We start from the raw sequence: 22,921 nt of genomic DNA on the forward strand, positions 1-22,921 counted from the left end.
CAGAGGGTGCATATATTTCTTAGTAAAGTCTGAATTTCCTGCACCATCCCTGCTCCTCTTAAAGCTTAGCTCAATTTGCATTGATTGAATGTGTTCATGCCTCCATTTTATGTGGAGAATTGTATCCCGGCATGTAGTTTAAGGAATGTCATATATGCTGTTCATGCTTAACCTGCAGTTTTTTCAAGTGTTCCTAACTTTATTTCAAAACCAACAAGGCAAATCATGCATGTGCATTGTTCAGGATGATGCTAATAACGTCACTTCTCTAGCACGTGTTATCCTCCAGCTTCACTCTGCAAATTACACAGACAGAAAGGGCTTCAAAGCAAGCAGGGCTAGGCTCCATTCCCTCTTTGAATGGAAACTCCCTGAGGGGGAAACCTAATGTGAGGCTGGAACTGGTGACTCAGGAGGTGACACCCTTCCTTCAAACATGGTACTCTCCCAGTGCCACAGCATGGAGGCAGGGAGCCCTGTGTTGCAAGAGGTGCCATATTTAAGATGAGACCTAACAGAGAACCTGGACACTTGTGTACCATTTCAGTTTTCACAATAGACCTACCAGACTAGACCGGTGAAAAAAACCTGTAAGTATGCTCTGGCTCTGCTGACCTAAACCACCTTCCTTTGGTTTCAGCTGGGTTCATTCTTCTCTTCCTCTTTTAGTATTGTTGACCTAAACATATAAACTACCCCTCCCTGGGCTTCACTTCAGGAGTAGGCATTTGAACAACACAAACACCAATTACCATATCTGGGGGGAGGGATGGCTCAGTGGGTTGAGCATTGGCCTGCTAAACCCAGGGTTGTGAGTTCAATCCTTAAGAGGGCCATTTAGGGATCTTGGGCAAAAATAAGGGATGGTACTTGGTCCTCCTATGAAGGTAGGGGACTGGGCGTGATGACCTTTCAAGGTCCCTTCCAGCTCTATGGGATAGGTATATCTCCACAGTATTGTAAGACCAGTACAAAGGCATATAACGAGGATGCTAAAATATTCTGGTTTTGTGGTGCTGTGGCCTGTTGATTAAAACAAGAAGTAAACCTCCACGGGCATAAATGGGTTCCACTGACTTCCCATAGAGCTACTCTGACTTGCACAAACTGAGGATCTCTCCTCCACACTCAAATGTAAATTAGCCTGCTGCCCAATGAACTTCTGTCCAGGTGCTTGCTTCCATTGCTTTTTCCTTCGGAACTTCCAGGATGAGTTTTCTGTCTGCTTCTCCATCTTCACATCATCCTCCCCCTTAATTCTGTTGTGGACAGTTCCCTTCAAGGCACCTTGTGAGGGGTGATGCCATGTGCACAAATGACAATTAAATACACTCATAGAAAACCTCAAGTATCGTAAGTAACAAGGGAAGAGCGAACTACCTTTCCCCAGGGAGAGGCTGGAAATGTGACACGAGAGTTTTAAAAACTGGACAGTGCAAAAAGCTCATTGTCCCTTTAAGAAAGGGAGCAGCAGGGAAAGTGCAGGGAGCCTGCAGCCATGCGGAAATGTGCCCTGGCTTTATAGGAGTGCACACACTGATAGTGTCTGCTGGCCTGCAGAAGAGTAAAGAAATCCCTGACGTTATCCATGCCTGTGCCTTCTCCGTTCTACACAGTCACACTTACAGATGTTTCCAGGCCCTCAGGGAGGGAATAAGAAGGGTGGTACTGTTTATCAGAAAAACTACTATTCAAACTAAGAAACAGACAAGTGTGAACATTAACTCAGCACAGTCCAGAGCTAAGTTTGCTGGGTTTCTATGTTTAGAAGGTGGCTTGTGCCTGAGGGCTGCTGTATAATTACTATAATCATATATTAATCCACATCTATGGTTTCTGCTTGTCAGCAGCTGTATGAAAATTACCTAGTTCAACCTAGCAGCATTCAGGACTTCTTCAAGCACTAGCAAAAGTCATTTTTAAATGACGCTAGAGCATCTACAACATTTGCAGGCTTCGTTAGCCAAGATAAAAATAGATGAGTAAGATTTTCCAATGTGGGACACAGACTTCTACATTCTAGTCTTGTAGAAAATGAATCCACAAGGCAGCCATTCACAGAATCTGAATGTTTCACTTTACTAAGTGCTTGTGTGATGTTCAATAGATATTCAAACTGAGGCTAAGTAGTGACCTTTTGTGCATTTCTCTTAACACTGGCTTTATCACAAATTTCCAGCAAATCCAGTTGCCACAGTCCTGCTGTTTTGTTGTATAGCAGAAACAGCTCTTGCTAATCTGTGAGCATTAAGTATGGCAGAACTGTTTGATTAAGATGTTTATGTGTATTGCAGGGATGTGTGAGGATGTTATAAGATTATAAGATTGTTCCACGCAGAAAGAAAATCCAAGTTTGTGACTGGTTGAAAAATCAAGCGCCATGTCAATGTTTCTTCCACCTCCTTTGGACTTCATGAGTGCAGTTTGGTAAAAGCCTTTGTCTTTGAACACCTCTTCTTCCACATATTCAACAACACATTCCAAATCTCCCCTCTAATCTCCTCAGTGGAATGTTTTGTTAAATAAAAATTGCATTTAAATTCAAGGCCATGTGAGGGTGTGAAGTATTTCTGATGAAGACATCATAACGTACAGTACTTATATGGTCCCCGTCACCACAGAGTCTGAGCACCTCACAAGCTTCAATGTATTTGCCCTCAACACCCCTACGAGGGAGGGTAGTGCTGTTATTGTCATTGTACGGATGAGGAACTGAGGCACAAAGATACTTCTCCAAATTGCATCAACCAGGGAATCGATGCTGGGTCACCTGCATCCTAAACTACTGTTCTAGCACTGGACAGTCCTTCCTTCCATTCCACAAATATGTATCCTGAGATACGGAGGCTTCATGCTTCAGTGAAGATCAGGAATGACCTGAGATCAAACATCACATTTATTTATGTTCACTTCAACAAAAGGGGCAATATCACTTTAGGCAAGATTGATGCTCACCCAACATGCCTGTGCAGGGGACTAAGAGGGTATAAATTAGCACCTTAATCCCCTGTGTGGGCTACCCAGATTGCCAGCGTCAGCGAGAAGGGAAGAGCAGGCATTGCAAGGCTCCTATGCCCTCCCTCCTCTATGTGGGCAGGAGTGGGAGTGGATGGGACCTTGACTCTGTCCTTCAGTGGCACTGGCTAGCAGATGTAGGAGGAAGTAATTTGCCATTGGCCAAAGGCAGCAGCGGGTTGTTTCCCCGCATCAGAGCAAGGGAGGGACCAGGGAACAAACCATGAACCTTGGAGTCCCCCAACTCATTACTTGGTCTGCTCATGGGGTACACAGGGTGGATTGTAAATTTACATTCCAGCTCTTCACATTCAACATGTGCCTATGTTCAACAGATGATATCACATTAGCTTCTGCATCCACAGAGTTAAATAACTCAGCATGATTCTCACTGACCTTATCACTAAAGCAGCCAGAAACTTCTTCAGTGGGGGAAAATGTCTACTCTTCTTTCAGGCTGAGTCAGGCACATAAGCCAAGCCATTGTCCCACCCTTAAAAATTCCTCTGTCTTCATGGATGCTGTAGTGCAGAGCACACCTTCCTCAACAGCCTCAGGCAGTTAGATAAATACCTCTACCATGTGAGGATGTGCATTTGTAACTAGAAAAAGAGCCATTACGATTAGCTGTTAAATATTCAGAGAATTTTAAACTAAGGTGGTTCGATTTTTCAGTGGTGCTGAAAGTCCATCACTTCATTGATCCAGTTTCGAGTTTCACTGTAACTTCACGGGGAACTGGAGAGTGTGTGTTACAGGTCCCCTCTGTGCTAACACACAGACAATAGGCACCTGTCACAGCTCCAGCTAGAGAGATAGCAGCTCCTGCTTTTAGTTCTGGAGGTCCCTGGTTTAATCCCCACAGTCTCAGCCAAGATGGCCTCTATCCCACAAGAACTCAGCATTTCTTAAGTCAGGTCACTTTGATTTACATACCTAATGTTAAGCATCCCTGTTTGAATATTTGCATCAGTGGCTTGAAGTAAGTTCCCCTCAAAGGTGTGGGTTATTTTTGTTTGGTTGGTTTTGTTTTGGAGTTTTGTTTTGGTTGGTTTTTTTGGGGGGTGGGTGGGAAGGGCGTTCTTCGTTTTTCATGAAAACTCTCCCAGGCAGGGACTACATTGTCCCACTGTATCTTCTTTTGTGGAACTAACTGCCATAAGACTTTACTGAGGCCAATAGCTTAGCAGGATTAAAAACAAAAAAGTTAGACGTGCATATGAATATTTAAAACACTCACAGTTACATTATGACAGGTTTCAGAGTAACAGCCGTGTTAGTCTATATTCGCAAAAAGAAAAGGAGTACTTGTGGCACCTTAGAGACTAACCAATTTATTTGAGCATAAGCTTTCGTGAGCTACAGCTCACTTCATTGGATGCATACTGTGGAAACTGCAGAAGATATTATATACACAGAGACCATGAAACAATACCTCCTCCCACCCCACTCTCCTGCTGGTAATAGATTATCTAAAGTGATCACTCTTCTTACAATGTGTATGATAATCAAGTTGGGCCATTTCCAGCACAAATCCAGGTTTTCTCACCCCCCCCCTCCAAAAACCACACACACAAACTCACTCTCCTGCTGGTAATAGCCCATCCAAAGTGACCACCCTCTTTACAATGTGTAGGATAATCAAGGTGGGCCATTTCCAACACAAATCCAGGTTTTCTCACCCCCCCCCTCCAAAAACCACACACACAAACTCACTCTCCTGCTGGTAATAGCTCATCCAAACTGACCACTCTCCTTACAATGTGTATGATAATCAAGGTGGGCCATTTCCAGCATAAATCCAAGTTTAACCAGAATGTCGGGGGGGGGGGGCGGTAGGAAAAAACAAGGGGAAATACGCTACCTTGCATAATGACTTAGCCACTCCCAGTCTCTATTTAAGCCTATTTGTGCTGGAAATGGCCCACCTTGATTATCATGCACATTGTAAAGAGAGTGGTCACTTTGGATGGGCTATTACCAGCAGGAGAGTGAGTTTGTGGGTGGGGGGAGGGTGAGAAAACCTGGATTTGTGCTGGAAATGGCCCAACTTGATTATCATACACATTGTAAGGAGAGTGATCACTTACACTTACAGAGTGGGGTGGGAAGAGGTATTGTTTCATGGGCTCTGTGTATATAATGTCTTCTGCAGTTTCCACAGTATGCATCCGACGAAGTGAGCTGTAGCTCACGAAAGCTTATGCTCAAATAAATTGGTTAGTCTCTAAGGTGCCAGAAGTACTCCTTTTCTTTTTACAGTTACATTAGGATACCTTTGTAAGCAGGGCATAAGGCATCCAGTAACTCTGGTTAGGGAATAACTGCCTGTGAAGCAACTGATACTGCTGAACATTTACAACAGGATACAGTGCCAGCTCTCAGTGTTTTATCACCCAGGGCAGGAAATGTTTTTGCCACCTCCCATTCCCCCATCCTGAAGTTAAAAAAAATGTCCAAGAGCAACCGAGTGGTGTAGTGCCCCGTACCTCTGGATGTTGATCTAGCACCCCTGGAAGTTTGCAGCCAGGATGACTGCCCAGATCACCCGCCCCTAAGGCTGGCCCTGACAGGATACTAAACTAAACAGACTTTGGTCTGATCTTGCACAGCAGTTGCTATGTTCCTGTCCTGTCCAAGGCTGAGCACTCTTTGGTACTAAACAACAGTTTTCTTTTACAGACCTCCCTCTCTTTTTCACACTAGTAGTGGGCAACTGTACAAATATCTTGCTCACAGAGTGAGCTGAATGAACAATGCTTTTCATTCCCCTTCTTAAATCAAACCCCGTATAAGTAAGTGAGCAGATTCACCGGCCAGGGTAGTCAAAATAAATTCTAAACTCCCATGCTCAGTTCCACAATCCTTTCCTCAGGGTTGGTTTTATTAACACACAAGAGATGCAAAAAGGCTTAAATTAACAAAAATACACCAGGTAACAGAGGCCTGTCTCATTTTCCACCTGCTAGGAAGGGAACATAAGAACGGCCATACTGGGTCAGACCAAAGTTCCATTTAACCCAGTATCCTGTCTTCTGAGAGTGGCCAAACCCAGATGCTTTGAGAATCACTGCCTTATACTGATAGAATCAAAGAGCCTAATTTCTTTAGTTTATCAACATAAGAACTGCCATACTGGGTCAGAACAAAGGTCCATCTAGCCCAGTATCCTGTCTTCCGACAGCGGCCAAAGCCAGATGCTTCAGAGGCAATGAACAGAAACAAATAATAATAAAGTGATCCATCCCCTGTTGCCCATTCCCAGCTTCAAGCAAACAGATGCTAGGGACACCATTCCTGCCCATCCTGGCTAATAGCCACTGATGGGCCTATCCTCCGTGAACTTATCTAGTTTTTGTTTAACCCTGTTATAGTCTTAGCCTTCACAACATCCTCTGGCAAAGAGTTCTACAGGTTGACTGTCCGTTGTGTGAAGAAATACTTCCTTTTGTTTGTTTTAAACCTGCTGCCTATTAATTTCATTTGGTGACCCGTAGATCTTGTATTATGAGAATGAGTAAATAACACTTCCTTATTTATTTTCTCCACACCAGTCATGATTTATAGACCGCTATCATATCCCCCCTTAGTCATCTCTTTTCCAAGCTGAAAAGTCCCAATCTTATTAATCTCTTCTCATACAGAAGCCATTCCATACCCCTAATCATTTTTGTTGCCCTCTTCTGAACCTTTTCCAATTCTAATATATCTTTTTTGAGATGGGGGTGGCCATATCTGCACACAGTGTTCAAGATGTGGGCATACCATGGATTTATATAGAGGCAATATGATATTTTCTGTTTTATTATCTATTCCTTTCTTAATGCTTCCCAACAGTCTGTTCGCTTTTTTGGCTGTCACTTCACATTGTATGGATGTTTTCAGAGAACTATCCACAATGGCGCCAAAATCTCTTTCTTGAGTGGTAACAGCAAATTTAGACCCCATCATTGTATATATATAGTTGGGATTATGTTTTCCAATGTACATTACTTTGCATTTATCAACATTGAATTTCATCTGCCATTTTGTTGCCCAATCACCCTGTTTGGTGAGATCCCTTTGTAACTCTTCACAGTCTGCTTTGGACTTAACTATCTTGTAACATCTTGAGTAGTTTTGACTCACTCTTCCCCCCTAGACAGCTCTTCACAGCTATCTCCTACACCTTCTGCCAGGTCCTTTAGAGCAGTAGTCCCAAACTGTGGGGCATGTCCCCCTAGGGAAGTGCAGAGGAATGTTCAGGGGGTACACGGCATGGGCTGGGCCAGGCCCCACAGGGGGTGGTGGGAGAACAGCTCCACCCTCAGCTGGAGATCCTCCACCCCTTGATCCACCCCCCAGCCCAGCTCTGCCCTCGTTCCCTCTGCACACACCCCGGCCAGCTCAGCCTCCAACCCCAACTTCCCCTCCCGCCATCCCCAGTTCAGCTCCAGCTCTGCCTTCAGCCCAAGCTCCTCCGTTGAGCGAACTATGCAGTAATGGGCAGGGGGTGGGGGAGGAAAGGGAACAGACAGATTCCATTACTGGTAAGAGGGCGCATGACAAGAAAAGTTTGGGCACCACTGCTTTAGGGACAGCTCATAAAGTCCTACCAGCCCCCTTCCTTTCCTTAGATGCCAAAAGTGCTTAATTTGTAAGGAAAGAGCTGTCAGGGCTACAACTATTTTGTTACATTCATCACTGATGCAGCAAGCCCAGAAGTGCTGGGGCGATGAACTGCCAAGCCTAGAGGTGCTGGGGCTCAGTCCTGGAAAGCCCTGGCACAAATTAAGCACTGGTTGCCAGCAGTCACATGATGTTTGGTCAGCTGAGTTCTTGCCATCACATGTCGTGTCTGGAGACTACAACTCCCGGCAACCCCAGAAAGGCTGTGCCCTGTAACATGTGCTGGTTGTGATTTATGGGCCAGCACTCTGTTACACCCCAATATTACTGTGATGCTCTGTACCTTGGGGAAACACCCTGCATCCCCATGTTCATCCTTGTAATACGATTGTGTGGTATCCAATGCAAAGTTTGTCATGTTGGGTGTCTTTGGAAGGCTCATGATGCACTGAGCATTGTTTTTATAGTAATGTTATAGGTTGTAATTTCATGTATATAGTTATGAGGCTGAAAATGTGTCTTCATGGCTTAAAGCAAGCCCAGGCAAAACTCTCCAGGAGCAGAGGCCTAGGCAAACTCTCAAAGAGCAGAGGGGCAGTTCACACCTCATCAGGGCATGTATGGGAAAAACCCAGCCCAACCTCACAGGAACAAAGGACACTGGCCTAGGCAGCAACAAAGGATCTGTTGGTCTCTCAAGTGAGTCACCCCACACCTTCCCTTGGTCAGTCTGGGACTACAATGAGGTAATGCTCGCCTGACTCTGAAGCGGAGGAGGGGTAAAGCCAAGAGGGACGAAAGGACATGATAAAAGGGAGAGACATTTGCCATGCTCTCTCTTCCACCTCCTCTACAGACACCACCACCAAGTGACTGAACCGCTGATCAAAGGGGAGAGCCTGGCTGAAGGGCAACCAGCCAGCCTGTGGTGAGAAGCATCTAAGTTTGTAAGGGCACTGAAAGTGTTAAGATTAACTTAGAATGTGTTTTGCTTTTATTTCATTTGACCAAATCTGTCTTGTTGTGCTTTGACTTATAATCACTTAAAATCTATCTTTTGTATTTAATAAATGTGTTTGTTTATTCTACCTGAAGCAGTGCATTTGGTTTGAAGCATGTCAGAGACTCCCCTTGGGATAACAAGCCTGGTACATAGCAATTTCTCTGTTAAATTGATGAATTCATATAAACGTGCAGCGTCCAGCGGGCATAACTGGACACTGCAAGACAGAGGCTCCTAGGGTTGTGTCTGGGACTGGAGATATTGGCTAGAGTCATTCAGTTGCACAATCCAAGCAGCGGCTGGCTAAAAGTGCTCATTCACGTAGCTAGGAGCAGCTTACATGCCAGAGGCTGTGCGTGAACAGCCTGGGAGTGGGGGTTCTCACAGCAGAGCAGGGTAAGTCTGCCTCCCAGAGTCAAGGATTGGAGTGACCTAGCAGATCACCGGTCCAGATAACACCAGGGGAATGTCACAATTACCATCTAACTAGCAGGATTAAAGTGTGCTATTATTTTAATTACCCATGTGCCACAAGATTCAGCCTTCTTTGTGGTGCATGAAGAATTTTTTCCCCCAGCAGTTACCTCACTCAGCCACAGTTGTAGTTCTTGGTTACTCCTTCCATATGCAGCTGGGAATTTTGTTTGGAAGCATAAAAGTAAAAGTTTGGTGAAAAGAAGTCAACCTGGCACAGCCAGCCTTGGATGCTAAAGATAACTCTGAGCCAAATCCCACTCTCTGTGGTCACATGCATACTTTAGTGGGGCTAGTCACCCGTGTGAGGTGAGTAGACCCTGGCCCTGAGGCAGCAGCCCGGAGTGAAAACCAGCATACTATTTGTCATGCCAGCAGCTGAAGGTGAAAATGTAATGTTATGGCTCTGCTTAAATATAAAAGGGGGGAATTAAAGACTTCAGCCCTGAGCTTCAGTTCCACTTGGGCCCCTTTCCACCATGCTGACTGAGTAAAGGAAGCTCATAGGAGTGGAAATGATTCCTGGATTGCCAACCCCAAAAGTTCACAACTCATGAGTCAGACCCCAAAAGTTATGAGTCTGGCCATAAAAGCACTAGACTTAAAAATAAATTACACAGTATTTTTTGATCTGCATTTCTATTGTTGAACTCCCCCACCATTCCCAGTGCGTGGGTTGCCAACGCTTCCAGATTTATAGACCAAGGTGATTCCAGCTCCTGCTGTCACTGGAAGACCCAATTAAAATCAAATTACACCAGTTTCTATAAAATGTTACCTCAGCCTCCAGAGCTTCCAGCTTTTTCCCAAACCAAACCATTCTAATTAGTTAACGCTGTGTGTTCCCTCTCAGCCCCACATCTGCCCATCCCCCCACCTATCACTTAACTGTGCACCCCTCACACTCAACAACTTTGCCCCCCACCCCAAGTTGTCCTAACCACACATCAGTTCTGCCCCCACCAGGCCTGCATGGGCCTTTCAACCAGCACAGCAATTAATCAGGAGTCCTCCCTGACTGGCATGGAGCCACCATAAGAGCTGTAAACTGACCCTGCTCCTAGCCCCCAGCATAACGCAGGCAGGAAGTGGGTGTAGCCAAAGTGCATTGGACTAAAGTTGTTCTCTGCTTCCTGGGGGACATGGGAAGCAGTGCATAAGTTGGAGCAGTTCTAAGGCTTCTCTAATTTACACAAGGGACTGAGCAGAGCACCAGTTTCTCCAGAATACAGAGAGTGAAAAGGTAGATTAAAATGACTTTCCCTTTTCCCCCCATCTTGAATTTTGCCCGAAGCACTGGAATGGACTAACTGAAACATGGGATAATGGGTATTGCTGACAGAAGCAAATAATTTAAATGGCGGCCAGGTCTACCCTACAGGTCTACCCTACATTGGCCAGCCTAGCTATGTTGGGCAGGGGTGTGAAGCTGTGTGATCGCTGAGTGCCATAGCTGTGCCGTCAGAAGCTCCTAGTGTATAGTCAGTTATATTGGCAAAACTATCCTTTTATTAGTACAGCTTGTTTTGCTCAGGGATGTGGTGGAATAAGCTACGCCAGCAAAGTGCAGCTTTCCCAGTATAGCTGCATCCACACGAGAGCACAGTATACCAGGGTAGCTATGCCGGCAAAGAGCTCCTAATGTAAACATGGCCTTGGTGAAAAAAATCCACTCCCCATCCCCCACCGCACTCCTCTTTCCACCAGCCACCTTATTGCCTCCTTTTGTGGTTTATCTCTGATGACCAGGAAAATTCATGGACATGGCTGTTACTATGCAACTGCTTTTTAAGGAGAGAGGCTACTGGCTGTAACCAAGGCCCTGTCTACACTGGCAAGTTTCTGCGCAGTAAAGCAGCTTTCTGCGGTGTAACTCCCGAGGTGCACACACTGCCAAGCCACTTCGTGCGCAGAAACTGCGCAGTTGCAGCTCTGTAAAAAACCCGCCCCGACGAGAGGCGTAGAGCTTTCTGCACGGGGGGTACAGCGCTGCGGAGCCAGTGTAGACACCCTGGTCGATTACAGCGCTGTGACTGGCCTCCGGGAGGTGTCCCACAATGCCTGGTCTCACCTCTCTGGTCATCAGTTTGAACTCTACTGCCCTGCCCTCAGGTGACCAACCGTCAGCCCCACCCCGTACATTCCTTGGGAATTTTGAAAGTCCCCTTCCTGTTTGCTCGGCGATGCGTGCAGTGATCTCAGCACATCTCTCCAGGTGGCCTTGCCTGCTCCACACACCAGCGATCCCCAGCTTGGAGCAATGCCGAGCTGCTGGACCTCATCAGCATTTGGGGAGAGGAGGCTGTCCAGTCCCAGCTGCGCTCCAGCCATAGGAATCATGATACCTACGGACAGATTTCACAATGCATGACAGAAAGGGGCCATGACCAGGACACACTGCAGTGCAGGGCCAAAGTGAAGGAGCTGCGGAATGCTTACCACAAGGCACGGGAGGCAAACCACCGCTCCGATGCTGCGCCCACGAGCTGCCGGTCCTACAAAGAGCTGGACGCAATACTTGGTGGTGGCCCCACTTCCACAGCGAAGGCCTCTGTGGATACTTCAGTGGCTTGTATGCCAGTCGAAAGTGAACCTAGGCAGGATGAGGAAATCTTGGATGAGGACGTGGAGTGGGACCCAGAGGCAGAGGATGACTTGGAGGTCAGAGATGCATGTAGCCAGGAGCGCTTTTCTATCCCGGAGGCACCTAGCCAGTCACAGCAGTCAGATGTTGGTGAAGCGCAAACAGGAGAGGAGGCCCCTGGTAAGTGGATTTGATTTTGGGAACCGCTGAAGCGAGTTCTTGGGGGCAGGAGGGTTGCAGAAAGCAGGCTTGTGTCTGTATGATGTGTGTACTACCACATGCCCAGTCTGAGGGGCAGAACAGGCTGTTGATTGACTCCCTCACTGCACGGGAATCTCCCTCAGAAATCTCCAGGAAACTCTCGTGGAGATCCTGGGCAATCCGCTGCTGCAGGTTCTTCAGCAGAACTGCTTTGTTTCTTGCCCCATTAACGGTAATTTTCCCGTGCCACTGTGCCATCACCGGGCTGGGGTGGGGGAACCATTGCTGCACACAGGTGTGCTGCATAGGGGCCAGGGCAGAAGCCACAGTCTTGGAGAAGCCCTTCCCTTGATTCCCTGTTCACCCTCAGCAGCGAGATATCTTCCATAATGATCATATCCTGTGGAAAGTGTATGGAGAGGAATGATGATTAGGCCCCCCCTACGGTGCTGGCTCTCCCCAAGAGCCACATGCCCAGTGTACAGCAGGGTCCAGGAAGAGTAATTTACCCTGCCCCTCCGGCTACTCACCATTTTGGGGGTCTTGTGGCTCATGTGTGCAACTCTCATTCTAGTGCCCTTGTGCCGCAGGGCTGGGGTGACTCATCACACAGTCCCATGAATGTGGCTTTCCTCATCTGAAAGTTCTGCAGCCACTGGGCTAGTCATCCCAGACATGCATCATGATGTGATCCCACCACTCAGTGCTTGTTTCCCAAGCCCAAAAACAGCGTGCCACTGTGGTCAGCACCTCTGTGAATGCCTCAAGCAATCTCTTGTCATAGCTACTACGCGTGGTGAGATCAATGTCACACTCCTCTTGTCTTTGTAGTTTAAGGAATAACTCCACTACCACTCGTGACATGTTGGTCAGAGCGAGCAGCATACTGGTCAACACTTCGGGATCCATTCCTGCAGCCCGAAGAGGCAGGGCGTGCAGTATACAAACCATTGAAAGATGGCACCAAATGCAGATGGAAGCATGGGGATTGCTGGGATGAGAAGCAATGCATCATGGGGCATTGGGACAGGACCCAGGATGCCCCATGACCCCTTCCGCCTTCCTCACAATTCTTAGCGGCAGAAGAGAAAGAGGTTCTCTGTGGGATAACTGCCCAGAGTGTACCGCTCTGAATACCACTGCAAGTGCCGCAAGTGTGAACACGCTATTGTGCAGGCAGCTGACAGGGTGAGCACACAATAGTGGTTTCCCTTCAGCGCTCTCTGAGCGGCGCTGTAACTCCTTGCACTGTAACTTTGCCAGTGTAGACACGCCCCAAGTCTCTGTTCTTCTCTTCCTTGCAACTCCTATGATCTGTTATGGTTATTCCAACCTTAGCTCCTATTTGCCAAAGCAATTAAGTAGCTTTTCCGCAGTTAATGGGATCATAAAGGATGCAGTGTCTATTCTGAAATACTTTACAGTTGTATGAGGAGATATGGCCAGTGGTAAAAGAACAAAATTGATGCTAGAAAGAGGGTGGCGGCAGAGGGGGAAATGTATCTATCAGAAAATAACGTACCATTTCCCTTGTTCTCCAAGATCTCAACACTAGTGTTCACATACAGATCTCTTCCTCCCTACACACACCAGACCCAACCACAGAGATTCAGCTCTTCCCTGCCCCAGGGACAGCTCAGATTTGTCCTTCACTTCATGTCACAATTGAAAAAGGCTCCTGCTGCTGGCATTAATCCCACTCTCCAGCCCTTCCTAGGCATGGGTTTCCCTTTCCCATACTCTCATGTGTGGCCGTCCCACCCATCCTGTAGTCTTATGGTGAGCTGTCTGGCCCTGACCCTATTCAGCGATTTCCTGTTCCTCATCACCACATAACTTCATCCACAAGGTTTTGAGTGATAAGAACCAGCGATTTCTATCAAAATTTTATTACTTTTTTCATGGAGCATCGTCTCCCCAGGGCTTCTGATAAATGGCCTGTTTGGCTCAAAGGAGAATTTATATTGTACAACAATATGTCTAAAAATCTTTCCTGGTAAGTGACTTGTTTTACAATGGACATGTGAATTTTGTGGAGAAATGTAACAATATTAAAGGCCGCATAGACAGGGACACCTATTCATAAGGTTGCCCAACATTTTCCAGTATAAGACTCTGTTTTCAGTTGCTTATAACTTTGCCATATTTTAAGTGTTTGGGCTGAAATTTTCCATGCTGGGTGTCTGCCTCAGGCTGTTCTTTGTTTGTTTTTGAAAGTTTCAGAAAAAATGGTTCAGCCATTTCCAAAAATGAGATTGGGAAAAATATGGTGCTTTCCCCATGTTAAAAAAAAATCTTACAGCTGTTTCATTGAGAAGCTCTAGCACTTCCACACTTTGGCACAGGGGATTGATATATGGCAAGGGTGGGGGGTGCTGTGGTTACAGGGAGGTGTCCTGATGTTTCTGAGAAAAAAATGCCCAAGTTTGGCCAAATTTTAAGCCTTTCTTTGAGAAATCTCTTTGTGCATTCTCAGCAGAGACTTGTTCAAGTTTGGCACCTAAGTTCTCCAAAGATTCCTTGCAGGACTTTCCCTGCAATTGCTACTTCTAGCTGTTATAATGCCAGGCATCAGAAATGAAAGCATCCGACAAGGGAGGGACAGGAGCTGGAAGGGTGGGGAAGCAGATGAAGGCATGAGCTGGTGGAGTGGGGAGAGGGAGGAGCCAGGATATGGGGGTGGATAGGCGTAGGGGTAATATAGGCAGGAGTTGGAGTGGGAGAATGGCTAGGAGCAGAGAAGGAGAGGGGCATGGGGGAGTGGATAGGAGAAAAGCGGGGTGGGATGGGAGCCCTGGTCAGGCAGACACAATAAGAGACAACTGAAGGGTCTATAACTACTAGACACTCCCCTCCAGAACCTGGAATTGAACCAAGGAATCCAGAGTCTCTCCATTCCTGTGCTGGCAGCAAATAGCTGTGAACCCCCCGGTGAAATGTGTGTGTCTCATCCCCCTGTAGTGCCACGTCGACACAGAGGATAACAGCCTTCTACAAACTGGAACTGGGGAAACAATAACATGCCAAAAAATGCTGCTGCTGGGGCCAGCAGGGAATCCCAGTGGCAGAGAAGGAACCCAGCTGCTGCAGCAGCAGCCACAGCAAACCCCACCAGCAGCTGCAGAGCAGACACACCACCCTCTTTCAGGTCCAGCAGCAGAAACAGCAATGGGGCCAGCTGGACACTCTGCCCACAAAGGAAGTGCACAGGATTGACTTTGTATGACACCCTGTACCTCAAAGTAGCACCCTGGAAGCTCCATATTCACGACTGTCATGTGGTTATGATATGTTTTGTACAATGCATGTTTGTGAGGTATCATTTTAAAAGTCTTAATCTGTTCAGCCTTAATATCCTGTTGGATTGTATGTACTAGCGCTGTATGTGAAGTTATGAATGTGTGTTACTGAAATATGTTGTGAAGTGGGGAACGCCCACAGCTGGCCTTTCATTAGCAACAAAGGAGCAGCTATCACTGGCCAACCAGGCCATGATGGCCCATCAAGAAGAATCAGCTCTCCCAAAGACTTCTCAGAGAGGGCATGTACACAGTGAGGGCTGCCTAACCAGCATGTCACAGCCAATGTTCCCTCTAATTTTTAACAGGCCGTGTGCGCAAAAAATTTCTTCTGTGCCGCCGCTGAAAGAGAAAAAAAAAAGCCACCGCCAAAGCCGGAGTGCGCGCAGTGTTTCGCTGTGTGCACGGGGTTTAAGATCTGTGCGCACAGCTTAGAGGGAACAGTGGTCACAGCGAGGCTCTTTCTGGAAGCTGTAAGAAAGTATAAAAGAGGGACACTGACATCATCACTTCGCCTCTCTCCTCCCCCATCTCAACACGTGGAAGATCGTCTAGAAGACAAAAACTTTGAACTGGGGAGATTGGTGCCAGGCTGGGAAGGGAAACCAACCTGTGTATTCGGAACTGTAAACTGCCTGGAACATCTAGTGGAGTGAGAAACTGCTTGATTCAAATCCTTCTTAGCTTATAGAATTTAGATTGAGAATTTATTTTTATTTCTTATGTATCCAACTCTGAGCTCTATGCCTGCTACTTATAATCATTTAAAATCTATGTTTCTGTAGTTAATAAATCTGTTTTATATATTATTTAAAATCTCAGCTCAGATTACAAAGGCTAGTGCATGTCTACTTTCCTTTAAAGAAGTGGTGAGCTAATTAAGGAGCTAGCACTATCCAAGGGAATCTTGAGCAGTGTAAGATGGTATATTTCTGGGGTGCAAGGCTGATGGCTGGGGGTGATTGGCTGGTGCCTCTCTCCGTATGATTCATGAGTGGCTCAGGGAGCATTCACGCAATTTTGCTGGGTTTGAGTCTCCACATGCTGATGGCTGAGTGATCAAAGCAGCTGGAGGGGTTTGCTGCTTGTTACTGGCATAGCATTGTGAGAGACATCCTAGGTTGGAGAGTTAAGGGGGCACAGCAGTCCCACAGTTCCAGGTTGTAACCCGGGGATCCTGTCACACTTTTCTCTGGGTTGTTTACTATTTGCAGGTCTGGGACAGGCAGGTCTAGGCTCACCCAAAAACTAAAAGGTCTTCCCCCAAGGTAAAGGGGGGGAGGAACCTTTAAGGTCAAGCCACAATTGCGTACTTGGGACAATGAAGAAGAAAACAGGAATGGGAGCAAAGTCAAAGGTTAAAAATCAAGGATCTGGAGGGGGACACCAAGCAGAAAACCCCAGATAGTGTCCATTGCTCCTCAGGGTGTCTAGGGAGTCAGTGGACATTGTCCAGAAGAACTCTGCCCAGAGACATGAACATACAAGGGACAGGAAACAGGCCTCACAGTCACAGAGTACCCCCATCCAGCTTCCTTCTCCAGGGGTGATGTCTGGTCATCTTGGCAGCATCAGGAGGAGGTTGATGAGGAGGTCCCCTGACTTTGTGGGGCCATGGATGGGGTGTGCGTAGATCAGAAGATGCAGGGAGAATTGCAGCTAGAACCTCAGTAAGAGATTCTGAAGGAGCCAGAAGAGGGGCTGCAACCTGACACACCCTACATAGATATGCCTCACCGTCTCCCTCTGTGACTAAGTGGGAATGTTCTTAAGGTTTTCTCCAAATACTGTGTGGGTTCCTCAGTTTCCCCCTATGCCTTTCTTAAGTATCTCAGTGGTGGGATAGGGATGTGCGATTGTTGCAGAGCCCTAGAGGGCCAGTGTGATGCTGTCTGCACAGAGAATGGACAACACCCTGTCTCCTAGCAACTGATGGCCTGGGCCCCTCCTCCTCTGCAAGGTGCCAACTGAAGGTGTTGGAGAACAAAGAGATTTTGTTTTCCTTCTGGCCCGGGAAAGAGGAGGGGCTGGAGAGTTTGTTTGGAGCTGGCTGGGGAAATGGAGGGAGGCCAGAACCGGGACTGGCTCCTTAACCCCCAAGATGGACCTGACCGAGGGGTCCTGTTGTCTGTACCTACATGCTCTATTTTGGACTGTGTTCCTGTCATCTAATAAACCTTCTGTTTTACTGGCTGGCTGAGAGTCATGGTGAATCACAGGAAGTGGGGGGTGCCTGACCCTGTCTCCCCTAAACTTCGTGACATCCTCTCACCCCAAAAGGGCCAGGTATCAGTGTCAATTGAGGAAATTTTGGAACACATTGGTATTTTAAATAGTAATAAGTACCCAGGAGCTGATGGGATTCACCCACATTCTGAAGGAACTCAAATATGAAATTGCAGAACTCCTAACTGTGGTTTGTAACATATCACTTAAATCAGCTTCCATACCAGATGACTGGAGGATGGCTAATGTGATGCCAATTTTTAAAAAAGACTGCAGGGGTGATCTTGGCAATTACAGGCTGGTAAACCTGACTTCAATACCAGACAAACTGGTTGAAATTAAAGAAAAGAACAGAATTGTCAGACATATAGATGAACATGATATGCTTGGGAAGAGTCAACACAGCTTTTGTAAAGGAAAATCATGCCTCACCGATGTGCTAGAATTCTTTCAAGGAATAAACAAACATATGGACCAGGGTGATCCAGTGGATGTAATGTACTTGGACTTTCAGAAAACCTTTGACAAGGTTCCCCACCAAAGGCTTTTAAACAAATTAAGTAGTCATGAAGTTCCTCTCATGGATCAGTAATTGGTTAAAAGACAGGAAACAAAGAGTAGGAATAAATGGTCAGTTTTCAAAATGGAGAGAGGTAAATAGTGGTGTCCCCTGGTGCTGTTACGCATATTAATAAATTATCTGGAAAAAAGGGATAAATGGTGAGATGGGAAAGTTTGCAGATGATACAAAATTATTCCACATAGTTAAATCCAAAGCAAACTGCAAAGAGTTACAAAGAGATCTCACAAAAGTGGGTGAGTGGGCAACAAAATGGCAGATGAAATTCAGTGTTGATAAATACAAAGTAATGCACATTGGAAATCAGAATCCCAACTATACATACAAAATGGTGGGGTCTAAATTAGCTGATACCACTCAAGAAAGAAATCTTGGAGACACTGTAAATAGTTCTCTGAAAACATCCACTCTGTATGCAGTGGCAGTAAAAAAGCTAACAGAATGTTAGGAACCATTAGGAAAGGAATGGATATTAGGACAGTAAATATCACAATGCCACTATATAAATCCATGGTATGCCCACACCTTGAATACTGTATGTGCCATTCTGGTCTCCCCATCATTGATGGGGTATACAAACCCCACACAAGGATGGAAGGGGTTAAAGGACAATACTGAGCCCAGCTAATCTTGCCCCTCCAACCCAGTGGAGCATGCTCCAACTGGAGACAGGGTTGAAAAGGAAGCAACCCAGCTCAGAAGAGGGAGGCTAGGGAAGAATGCAGATCTACCCTGAAGTCTCCTGCCAAAAAGGACTGGAGAAGCCTCCCTGAAGGAAGAGGACTGTGTGTAGAGCCTTGCTGGGGCTGGCTGTTTGGTTTCCTTTTTCTTTTTTCTTTGTCTGGGACCAGAAGCTGAGGGAAAGAAGCAGTGGTAGGAAGCGACCCAGGGAAGGTAGCTCAGAGGGCCCTGCCCGGAGGCCAAACATTGCTGACCTTCCTAGGGCCCTGGGTCAGAACCTGCTGGAGTGGGCAGGTCTAGGCTCCCCTACCACTGCCCCACAACCAAGTGGATGCTAATTACTAGGCCCATTGACCCACCAACAACCCCATTACACCATCTCAAAAAAACAGATATATTAGGGCATGTCTACACTTACCTCCGGAGCAATTGATACAGCAGGGGTCGATTTATCGCGTCCAGTGAAGACATGATAAATCGACCGCTGAGCACTCTCCTGTCGACTCTGGTACTCCACTGGAGTGATAGGTGCAGGCGGAGTGGATGGGGGGGACAGGAGGGGCACCAGCAGATGAATTACCGCAGTGAAGACACCGCGGGTAAGTTGATCTAAGTACGTCGACTTTAACTATGTTATTCCTGTAGCTGAAGTTGTGTAACTTAGCTTGATCCCCCCAACCCCCCCGCAGTATAGACCAGGCCTTACAAATGGAAAAGGCACAGCGAAGGGCAACAAAAATACCTAGGGGTATGGAACAGGTTCCTTATGAGGAGAGATTAAAAAGACTGGGACTGTTCAGCTTGGAAAAGCGCTAAGAGGGAATATGACAGAGGTCTATAAAATCATGACTGGTGTGGAAAGAGTGAATAGGGAAGTGTTATTTACCCCTTCACATAACACAAGAACCAGAGGTCACCCAATTAAATCAATAGTCAGCAGATTTAAAACAAACAAAAGGAAGTACTTCCCACAACACAGTCAGTCTGTGGAACTCATTGCCAGGAGGTGTTGTGAAGGCCAAAACTATAACTGGGTTCAAAAAAGAATGAGATAAGTTCATGGAGGATAGGTCCATCAATGGCTATTAGCCAAGATGGTCAGGGATGCAACCCCATGCTCTGGGTGTCCCTAATCCTCTGACTGCGAGACGTTGGGAGGACAACAGAGGATGGATCACTTGATAATTCATAAAATCATAGACGAATCATAGAAGATTAGGGTTGGAAGAGACCTGAGGAGGTCATCCAGTCCAACGCGCTGCTCAAAGCAGGACCAACACCAACTAAATCATCCCAGCCAAGGCTTTGTCAAGCCGGGCCTTAAAAAACTCTAAGGATGGAGATGCCCTAATCAGTTATCATACTTAGTCTTGCCTAGAGTGCAGGGGACTGGACTAGATGATCTCACGAGGTCCCTTCCAGTTCTATGATTCAGTTCATTCCCTTGGAAGTACCAGGCATTGGCCACTGTCAGAAGACAGGGTACTTGGCTAGATGAACCCCTGACCCACTATGACTGTTCTTATGGGACCCTGCCCCTGCTGCATGACCATATATGCTTGAGGTACATTTGAAGTCATGCCCAAGGAGGCAGAGGGGTATGCTCTTAAAAATGGCATCTCCTGTCCGATACCTGATAAAAGCACAGCTGGTTTTGTCCCAGTGCTGGACAGGGGACAAACCACCCCAAAAGAGGACTGTCAGGCTCAAAACCAGAGAGGTGGCCTCCCTAGGCACACACCCATGATTGCAGCTCCATGAAGGAAGCTGCCAGCTAATATCCCCAGCTGCCTATGGAACCAAAGAGGAGTACATACTGACCCACCAGGGTTCCTTGTCCTCCTGACATGGCAACAGATCCTGCCACTTGGTGTGAGGCAGGGGACTGCAGGAAGAGAAAGGAGGGTCTCATGGAGAAGGTAGTTGAATGCTGCCCTGGAGAACTGGATTCTATCTTCACCTCTGCCACAGAGTTCCGATGTGATGCTGAGCAAGGCACTTAAATTACACTTTTCAGAGGTGGTCACTAATTGTGTGTGCCTCCTTTTTTGGGTGCCTGACTTGAGACTCTTGGGACTGATTTGCAGAAGTGCTGAGCACTCACAGCTGCAACTGAAGTCAATGAGAGCTGTGCTTTGAACATAGAAAGTGCTGTGGAATGCTAAGTACTTGGAAAAATCAGGCCTGAGGTGTCTCAAATTGGCCCCCCAAAATTAGTGCATGCTTTTGACTTTATGTTCCCTGTGCCTCATTCCCCACCTGTAAAATGGGGATAATGATAATGATGCCACTTAACTGTACAGGGGTGTTGTGAAGACAAATTCATTAATGTTTGTGAAGCACTCAGGTACTGTAATGATGAGCATCATTGAAACATCCACAAAGAAATTAAGAATTGTGTATTCAGAGCAGGGTTTGGATTATGTGCAATAAATAAAGGCATGGGCCACACACTGCATGAGAAAGATTAAAAAAAATATTGACTAGCTAAATGAAGGAGGGTCCTCTGGGAAAGAAAGAGTATGTGATCATGTAATTAAAGACTGTTTTGTAATGCATACACACAAAGGGGCTGAATTAAGGTTGACCACGTAAATCCTGTTCACATTACAGCTCAGAAAGAGGGAGCTGGTTTCTATTCTTTCTTGTCTACCATCAACAGAACTGTTTAGTGAGTTTCCAACAGTTGCACACAAGTAAAACTCTGTAACAAGAATTTGCAGGTGTCACTGAGAGCCTGATGGAGCCTACCGACCCTTTACTACTGGTCCCAATGACAAAAGAATCCAGCTTGACTCATTACTCCAAAGCAACATTCACAGGCAACTAGAAAAGACGTAGTTTGCTTGTAAACCAAACACATTTGCTATGGAAATGATTAAGAGACCATAAACATGGTGCCTCTGTGACGTTCACTTTTCAGAGCAGAACCACATTTTAAATTGGCCGTGCAGACATTAGTGGATATCTGGCTTTATGACAAGTTTTCCCCAGATTGACACAAGCAGAAAAAATTCTACCTATTTCCCTGACTCACCTGCTTCTAACTGCTGTTAATCACTCAAAGGACACTTCAAACAAATGAAATGACTTCCTAAGAACTCACAAGGGCATGGAGCCTAGTGAAAAAGCAGTCAGATTTTTGCTTGATGACTGTGTTGGCTGGTGTTCAGCCATCTGTGTACAAAGAGCTTTTTCTTTGTAAATCATTAACTAAATGAATCATCCTAGAGAACATGCCTGCAGATGCATTGTATAGCCTTGCTCCAGAGCCCAGTCACAAGACTGTATCTTCCATTTACTCAGAGGATGCAAAGGGTCTGTACTCTTCTGTTGCTGGGAAATGTTACAAAACAGGAAGGTGCCTTTCAAAATGTGAGAAGGCAGAGCTTCCTGATGTGCCAGCTCAGTTCTGGGGAGGAGGCGTGGCCGCTGCTGCTAGATGCCAGCTTTCACTACACTCCAGAGCCAAAATCCTTCCTGTCAGCTCTGCCGGGTGGCTGCAGCTCAGAGATGTCTCTTATGCTGATATCCCAGGATCCCTATGGAAATTTGCTCTGGGCACCACAACACTTCCACTTTGGGGCATGGGACTTTGCATAGGGCTGTGCTCTGGCCAGGCCTGGGTTTTGTAGCCAGTTCTTTACTTTGGCTTCTTCTTTTCTACGATGGCTGAAATTAAAACTAATTTACAGGTCCAAATGCTACTCCATCCATCCATGCAGGCTCCCAGTGACTTCAGTGGGCTTTACATCAGGCCCTAAGCAGCCAGTGGTGTACAGCACTGGCTGCTAATGAGCAATTAAGCAGAGAAAAGGGTATATAAAGCTTAATACCTAAATCACATACTGTAGAGAGACTAGTAGTGGCTAGAGTGGTGGACTTGGAGTCAGGAGATCTGGGTTCTCTTCTCAGCTTTGCTGCTGGATGACCTTGGGCAAGTCACTGCCACTCTCTTTGCCTCAGTTTCCCCACCTGTAAAATCCTAGTGACCTTCATTGTAAAGTGCTTTCTACCTGTGCAAAGCACCATATAAGAGCTAGGTGTTATTATTAACAAGAGATTTGAAACAGTTAATCAACGTGAACTGTCAAAGTCAAGTGCTTTGTCACATATTCACCTTCCTTGGTGTGGGCAGCTGCTGCTGTTGCGGCACTGGGGGAGACATTCTCAGAATGTACACAAGAAAACACATGCAGAGTGCTATTCTCAGTGAAGATGCACAGACACAGTTGTGATGGCAGAAAAGC

The sequence above is a fragment of the Eretmochelys imbricata genome, chromosome 1 (genome assembly GCF_965152235.1).
Source record: "Eretmochelys imbricata isolate rEreImb1 chromosome 1, rEreImb1.hap1, whole genome shotgun sequence".
Lineage (NCBI taxonomy): Eukaryota > Metazoa > Chordata > Testudines > Cheloniidae > Eretmochelys > Eretmochelys imbricata.